The sequence below is a fragment of the Aphidius gifuensis genome, linkage group LG4 (assembly GCF_014905175.1).
Source record: "Aphidius gifuensis isolate YNYX2018 linkage group LG4, ASM1490517v1, whole genome shotgun sequence".
Taxonomy (NCBI): Eukaryota; Metazoa; Arthropoda; class Insecta; order Hymenoptera; family Braconidae; genus Aphidius; species Aphidius gifuensis.
In genome coordinates this window covers 12,003,057-12,011,066 of record NC_057791.1, presented here as the reverse complement: position 1 = coordinate 12,011,066, position 8,010 = coordinate 12,003,057, and positions in this window count along the sequence as shown.

Genomic DNA, 8,010 nt, shown 5'->3' with positions numbered 1-8,010 from the left:
ATTTTATAATTCTGTAATAATGGTAATATTATTATATTTCTACTATATAATATGGTTATCGATTATTTTTGGATAACACTGATAACTAATATTTTAAGAATTATTTTAAGAAAATGTAATATTATTATGTATCCTTGTATTAAATTGCTTACTGCAATTTTATCCTGGTCCCAATAATGGCCTCCAGCCGCTGGGATATTAAAATAAATAAATAAATAAATAAATAAATAAATAAATAAATAAATGTACTAGTCAAGGTTTCATTCAGTTTAAATTATTGTCATTATAATCTTATATTTATTTCATAATTTTCCAACTCGTTTTGAGTGTCCGGGGCTCGTGAATTACGTTCCCTGGCGGAAATGACAAGAGTTGATTTCGGCGCTTTTACAAGAACGAATCAATAGCTATCCAAGAGCAAATTAAAATTAATATTACAGAACCCCTAGTTATAATATGAACCATTTAATACCATAATAAAATATTAAAATATTCTATTGACAGTTTAGACACATTAATTTAACGTAAATTATCTTCCATTATTGATAATTTATACGATTCAAAAACATAGAATTAAGAGGTTAGGGAGCGAGCTGTCAAACAGATTTCAGACACAAAACACAAGACCTCCAATAGCGGTAATTTATGAAAACCTACCACCAAAATCAATAGCAAAACAAGAGCGAAACAAGAACAAAAAAAAAGCGTCGAAATCATTCTATAATAGCTATAATGAATTGCTTTTGTGTGTTCCGCCAGGGTTTTATATATGCTGTCGAATGGCTGTTAAATCGCTGTCGACTGAATGCTACATTGGTGAGTCAAATCCCGATCGAATAGGTGTCGACGCATTCGCTAGGGTTACAATATATTGTCGCGGGATATTGGCGGAGTACATAACTCGCCAATGGGTCAATTACGGGGTATGTCGGGATATTGGCGGGATATTTTTTCTACCAGGGTAATGTTTTGATTTTCTTCTAAATAATAATATGAGCCTGAATCTGTTGTTACAATAAATAGATCAAATGATTAGGCAAATCAGTATCATATGTAGCATTATAGCAATTAATAATTTTTTAACTGATGGTGTTAATAATACACTTTTTGATTCACTTGATGTAAATGTTTCATTATTATTTTTTTTTTTTTTACAAACTGTCTTATGATTCCGTAAATGTCTCATTATTGTCTATTGACATATTATTTGATAAACATGTATCAACAATTTTGTTATATTTTGTTGATATAACATCAACTAGTTCACTGATTGTGGAATTATTTGGTTTTTTAAATGAAGTTAAAGTCTCAAATTTTTACTATTAAGAACATTCAATGATTCAGTATTGTTATTTTTTTTTGCCCAATACATTTAACGATTTAGACGTAAAAGTAATATTTGTATTAGTGAGAGTTTTACTGTGAAAACTATCGTCAATTTTACCATACCCGAGGAACGAAATTTATATATAACTTTATATAATTATATAAAATTTTATAAAGTTGTATAAAGTTATATATGGTTTTATATTGCCACTTTATTTATAAAGCTATATATAACAGGTTGTATAACTATATAAAACTTCATACAATTGTATAAAGTTTTATATAAAGGTATATAAAATTGTATAAATGTATATGTAACTGTATTTTAAAATGGTCAAACGCAAAATTTAGACATAAAAAACTGTCCACGCTCAGGACTTGAACCCCATACCTTTCGGTTACCAACCCGACGCAGTACCCGATGCGCCACGATAACGCATGTGAATACAAAAATTTATTTGCTTTACATCAACAAGCAAAAGTCACGCCTGCGCAGTTGACTAGTGGGGGCAGTTGACATTTCTGAGTCCGTCATCAATTTGCTATGCCCCATTGTAATTTTAAATATGTTATTAAGTTATTAAAATTACTATGCGACATTGTAAATTTTCAGAGGATCATTTTAATTTTGTCCACAACAGCAGAGTAAATTTTATAAATATACAAAGCAAAAAAAAAAAAAATATTTTTTGCTATGCTGCAATGTATTTTTAGGCTGGATTATTTTAAATTTGGTTTCTGTAAAATTTCTTTATGCGTTGTAATTTTTTCATCGGGAAATAGCAAAAAAAAACGTAAGAAAATTGCTATGGTACATTTTAATTTTTCAAGACTACAATTGTTTTTTTTCGTTAAAATGATAGTAAATTTTTTAATAGTCAAAAGATAGTTCTTTGGTAATGTAAGCATAGTAAAATTTGATGAAATTTTTTTTCCGTGTAAACTCTATTTACCTTATTATACCTTCTTTGCTTACATACTTATTATACTTATTGACCTTTATTTCGATAGTAACCTATCATTTTTCGTTCATGATGCTGTTGGAATCCGAATAGAACACATTATTCCACTAAAGAAGCCAGCGAATATATGAACTCGCTCTATTTTATTATTTGTAACTTTGGTTCACTAATTTATAAATATTATGTTCTATAAAGGTTAATATAATTATATAAAACTGTACATGTATAAAACTTATTTATACTGCTATATATAGCTATATATAACCTTATAAATAGATATAAAGATATAGTCATATACAATTGTATATATCTTCATACAATTGTATATAACTATATATAACTATATACCTTTATAACGATCGTTCCTTGGGTAAAAATATCTTCGTATATTCATATACAAGTTTATATACTTTTATAAAACTATATGAAACTTTATACAGCTACATATAGAAATATATAGCTTTATATAATTATATATACTTATACACAAATCGTTCACAACTTTGTACACATTTATATATAACTTTATAAAATTATATATAGCTGTATATAACCTTATAAAGTTGTATATAATTATATATAGAGAGTTTAAAAATTCTTCAAATTTTTATATAATTATATAAAATTATATAAAATTTTATAAAATTTTATAAAGTTATATGTGAATATATAAAGGTATATAAAGATATATATAAATTTCGTTCCTCGGGATTGGAATTGTCCAAATAATCTTCTGAAGATGGATTCCAGAAACATCACTAAACATACTAATTTGCATCATTGATTCAGTTAAAATTTGTGAAACAGCCATTGCTAAACAATCACTAATGTCATTGTGAATATTTTAATCCATTGTAAATTTATTATTGTTAATTTCGTTTTCATTAATTTTATCAATATCTGTTGTTGATGTATCTAAAAAAAAATGGTGTTCATAATTGTTGCAACCTCAAAATCAAGTGTTAAATTGATAGAAGAATTAATACTATTTGATTGTGACATCCCCTATGAAAAAATATATATCCTGGATATATCTAAATGGCGTATATCCAGGATATATCCTTAAAATGCCGAAAAGAATAAAAGAGTAACGCGCTCTTGTAGCAGTTTTTCTAAATATTATATGTCAAATATTAAATTGACGACAATATTAATGCTTTTTCACACTAAGTAATGTCTACAGTAGTAATAATATCGACAACTCAAATATTAAAACATAATAGTTTATTATTATATACTTTAATTTATTTATTAATTTTTTCTTTATTCAATGTTACATTATAAAACGTAAATTTATAATTTATGATTAACTTATATCTGTGAAAGTTTGCTTGGTGTATAATTTACTGAAAGGTTAAGGGATTACCTCGGCCAGTCACTAATAATGAGAATGCTTTGAAATTTTCACAGTAGATTCTTGAAATACTGATACATTCTATGTAATTTTTTGGTAATTGTTTGGAAGCTCGTTATTTTTTTATTAATTTTCAAAGTTGACAACTTTTAACTTGGGCTCTTATGGAGAAAACGATTTTTGTCAAAAAAAAGTCCATTAAAATACCGATATCTTTAATCGAAATAATGACATCGTGAAAAAAAAACTATTGGGTTATGAAGTGAGACAAAACAAAACGTATGGAAAAAAAATTAAAGAGGTTTGGAGCTTAGTTTTTTATAATAAATAATTAGAGTATGAAAAAATTCATCTAATCGAGCAGTATATATGACGTCTACTATATTCTAATGTACGCTTGGCAACGCACTGAATAGTGATCCGCCATGTTGCGGCGCGTAGGTTTAAAAACGCCAGTAATAAATCCCACATTGATACACACATACTGCCACAGCAGCTATATCATACACTAACACAACCTCACTCTCAGTACAACCAACTGTTTTTTTTTTTTTTTGCGGTGTTTCACGATTTACACATTTTTTTTAACTATTGAATAAATGTTTAAAAGAATAAAAAGTTGATCAATTATATTTCAGGGATTAATAATATTAGATTATTATACAATAATTATTTAAAAAAACTATTGTTTTATCGAAAAAAAAAAAATAAAAAAATTCATCTTTTTGAGGTTGGCAATGGCTCTCGGGCCAATGTATTAAACATAGGCTCTATCCCCTCTCCTATACCCCGAAATTTGGCCGAGGTAATCCCTTAATATGGTCCGCCTTTGAATTTTGGGCACACAATAGTCACAGGTGTTGCTACAAGAGTGCGTCACTATTTTTTGCTCCAGAAATTTTTAGGAGATTTATTGATTTTTTTAAGAGAGAGAAGAGAGCTCGGGATGTAAACACTCCTTTGTTAAAAAATTAATAAAAATCATTAATAATTAACTTACAAAACAAAGTAGGGTGAGAATCCCTCGTCAGGTGTTAAGACGGGACATCCCGCAAATGAATCAGTGTATTGAGTGTTTTTGTTTATAATTCCCAAAAATGGGGAAAACAACAACAAACAACCCAAGCTATAACCCCATCACGCCAGTGACAGGGGCTAACAGTGTTAAAAAAACAATAACTGTGAATAAAAATAATAAAAAAATAGTGCAACCACCCGGGTAGGAATTGCTAAGACTCACAACACGGCCAAGTCTTGTCCCAATAATGGCAGCCAATGCTTGACAGCCAATCGTGCGCCATCCATGGGCCAAGGCTTGGCTGACTCATGGCTGGTTATTTGCTTACCAAGGCTTGTATTCCAATGCTTGGCCGACCATTGGTTGAAGAAGAGGTGGCCTGCTCTTATCAAGCCATTTATCGGCCGAGTCTTGGTAAATTATTGGGTGGCCATGACTCGAAACAGATGATTAGGCCAAGGCTTGGCTGATGAAGGGCTGGCCAGCCATTGATCAATCATTCATCGGCCAAGTCTTGGTAAACTATTGGGTGGCCAAGACTCGAAAAAGATGATTAAGCCAAGGCTTGGCTCGTTAAGGGCTGGCCAGCCATTGATCAACCATTCATCGGCCGAGTCTTGGTTAACTATTGGGTGGCCAAGACTCGAAAAAGATGATTAAGCCAAGGCTTGACTCATTAAGGAGGTTATACACAAATTCATTGCGGGTGTTGCGAGGAGCTTCTGACGTCACAGTCTCAAGTGAAACTTGGCTACACTGTAAAATAATAAAGTGTAAAGCGCCTGCGCCCCGTATACAATATATGGGATTGCGGGTATGTGTGTGTGTTTGAACATGCCATACGTTGCCACATCTAATTTTTGTAAAGTTTATAATTAATTTCTCATTAATTGACCGATCAACATATAAAAATTTTCTGCGCAATTAATAAAACTCGGTTTCTAGTATATGTGTGATTTTTTCAAGACTTTTTCATCATTTTTCTATCCGAAAAAATGGTTGAAATCTCCATAAGAAATGTTAAATATTATTTTCAATAATTAATTACAAAAAATTTAACCGATCAACATAAGAAAATAATTATACCGTTGTATTCAGAATGAAAAGATCTACTTGTATACAAAATTTCAGAACATTCTCATTATATTTTTTAAAAAAAGAGTAATTTGTGTATAACCTCCTTAAGGGCTGGCCAGCCATTGATCGACCCTTCATCGGCCAAGTCTTGGTTAATTATTGGGCGGCCAAGACTGGGAGTATACAATTAAGCCAAGAGTTGGCACATTAAAGATTGGTGAACTTGACTTGCCATTTGTCGGACGAGTGTCGATTGTTCTTTGGGTCACCAAAATTGATTATTTTTTATTCTTTCGACATATGTGAATAAATATTGAGAGCCGCTGTTATGAATTTAATATTGAAAATTTTTTATTCAATTATATATATATGTGTATAACAGATATACTCATTTTTTTCTTACATAACGAAAATTTCAAGAAAAAAAATTTTTTTTTTTATAAATTATTAAAATACATTCCGGGGTTAATGAAACAAATAAAATTTATATATCGGCTGAGTGTCGGTTGATTATTGGATTGCCATGATTATAATGTAAATTCAAGTAGAACAAATTTTCCTCATCTCTAATTGTTGCTGCTATGGTTAAGTAAGTAAGGCTCTGGAGTTTCAACTAGAAGGTCCCGTGTTCAAGTCCTGGTGAAGTCAAGTATTTATGGTGTAGTTTTTTCAGTCAAATAAATTATTAATTATATAAATAAAACAATTGAATTGTTTAAACAATTAAAAAAAATTTTTTTTTATAAAATTATTAAATTTTTGGGAGTCTTGGCCGAGTATTGGCAGCTAATGCTTGGCCCAGTATTGGCAGCCAAGCTTAAATTGGTGTCAATCCCCAAGCCTGGTGCAAGCACTGACCAAGACTGGCAGCCAAGACTTGGCAAGATTTGCCAGGCTTGGCCCAATGCTTGGCCATGTTGTTTTCTCCATTAATAACAAAGAAAGTTATTAATGAAGTGAGTGGTAATTGCGAAGTCATCAATAATAGTGATGCAAATGATGTTGATATGGAAAATCCATATCCATCTACAGGAAATTCAGGCTATGGGAACTACTCTGGCACGTCAAAGAAGCGACCAGGCAGCCCAATTAACATTGAACAGGTAATACTTGATAATGTCAATAATGAACATAGATATTCACAAAGCTTAAACGAATTAGAAGCAAAGAAAAAAATTAAATCAGGATCTAATAGCGACATCAATGAGAACAAGAATACCCAAATCAGCAACAGCAACAATAATAATAATAAAACCATAGTGCCTATAAAATATACAGAAAAAGACGAAGGCCCATATACTGTAAGCATGAAAGTTTTGAAACCAGTAGAAGGAGACCAGCCAAATAAAAAAAGAAAGAAAATATCATGCAAGTACTTATAGATGGGAAAGTAGATTACAACGGTGTCGAGCCGTACTCTAAATATTGTTGGGAAATTAAATTTAAATCATGGGAAGAAGCAAACAAGCTTGTTGACCATGAAGAGATTAAAAACAAAGGATTCCAAACTTATATACCAAGATTTCTTTTATTCAGAAAAAGGGGTAATTAAAAACGTTCCAGAAGAATTTAATACCAATGAAATTATAGAAGAAATTAACGAAAATGAATCAAATCCTACAGTAGTTGATGCTTTTCGCTTAAAAATAAAAGTTAAAGATGAAACCACACAAAAGATGGTAAAAAAAGATTCAAGAGCTGTATGTTTGGTATTTAGAAACCAAGACCTACCAGAATATGTATACTATAGAAGAATGAGGATTCCAGTCAATACTTTTATACTAAATGTGAAACAATGCTATAAATGTGGACGCTTTGGACATTTCGCACAAGGTTGTCAAGGTGATGATACCTGTCTGATATGTGGACAACCTAAGCATCCAGATGATCAAGAGTGCAATCCAAAATGTTTAAACTGTGGAGAGAATGATAAGGCTTGGTACACCAAGTGTAAAGTATTCAAATCAGCAAGAAATCTAAACAGAATCATGGCTATGGAAAATGTTGGATATATCCATTATCCAAGCAAAGAGAATTATTAATGGCTGGAAAACACCAAATAAAAGTCCAAAAATGGTGGAAGCATGGAACAACGTTATCAAAAATAATAATAATAATAAAAAAGAATTCCCTTAATTACCAACCAAATGAAATAACCAAAGACTGGGATAAACCAACCCAAAACTCGCAAGCTAAAGTCCAAAAAAGTTGGGAAGTTGCCGTTCAAAATAAAAAACCAAATGTAATAGAAGATAAAACAAATAACAGTGCAA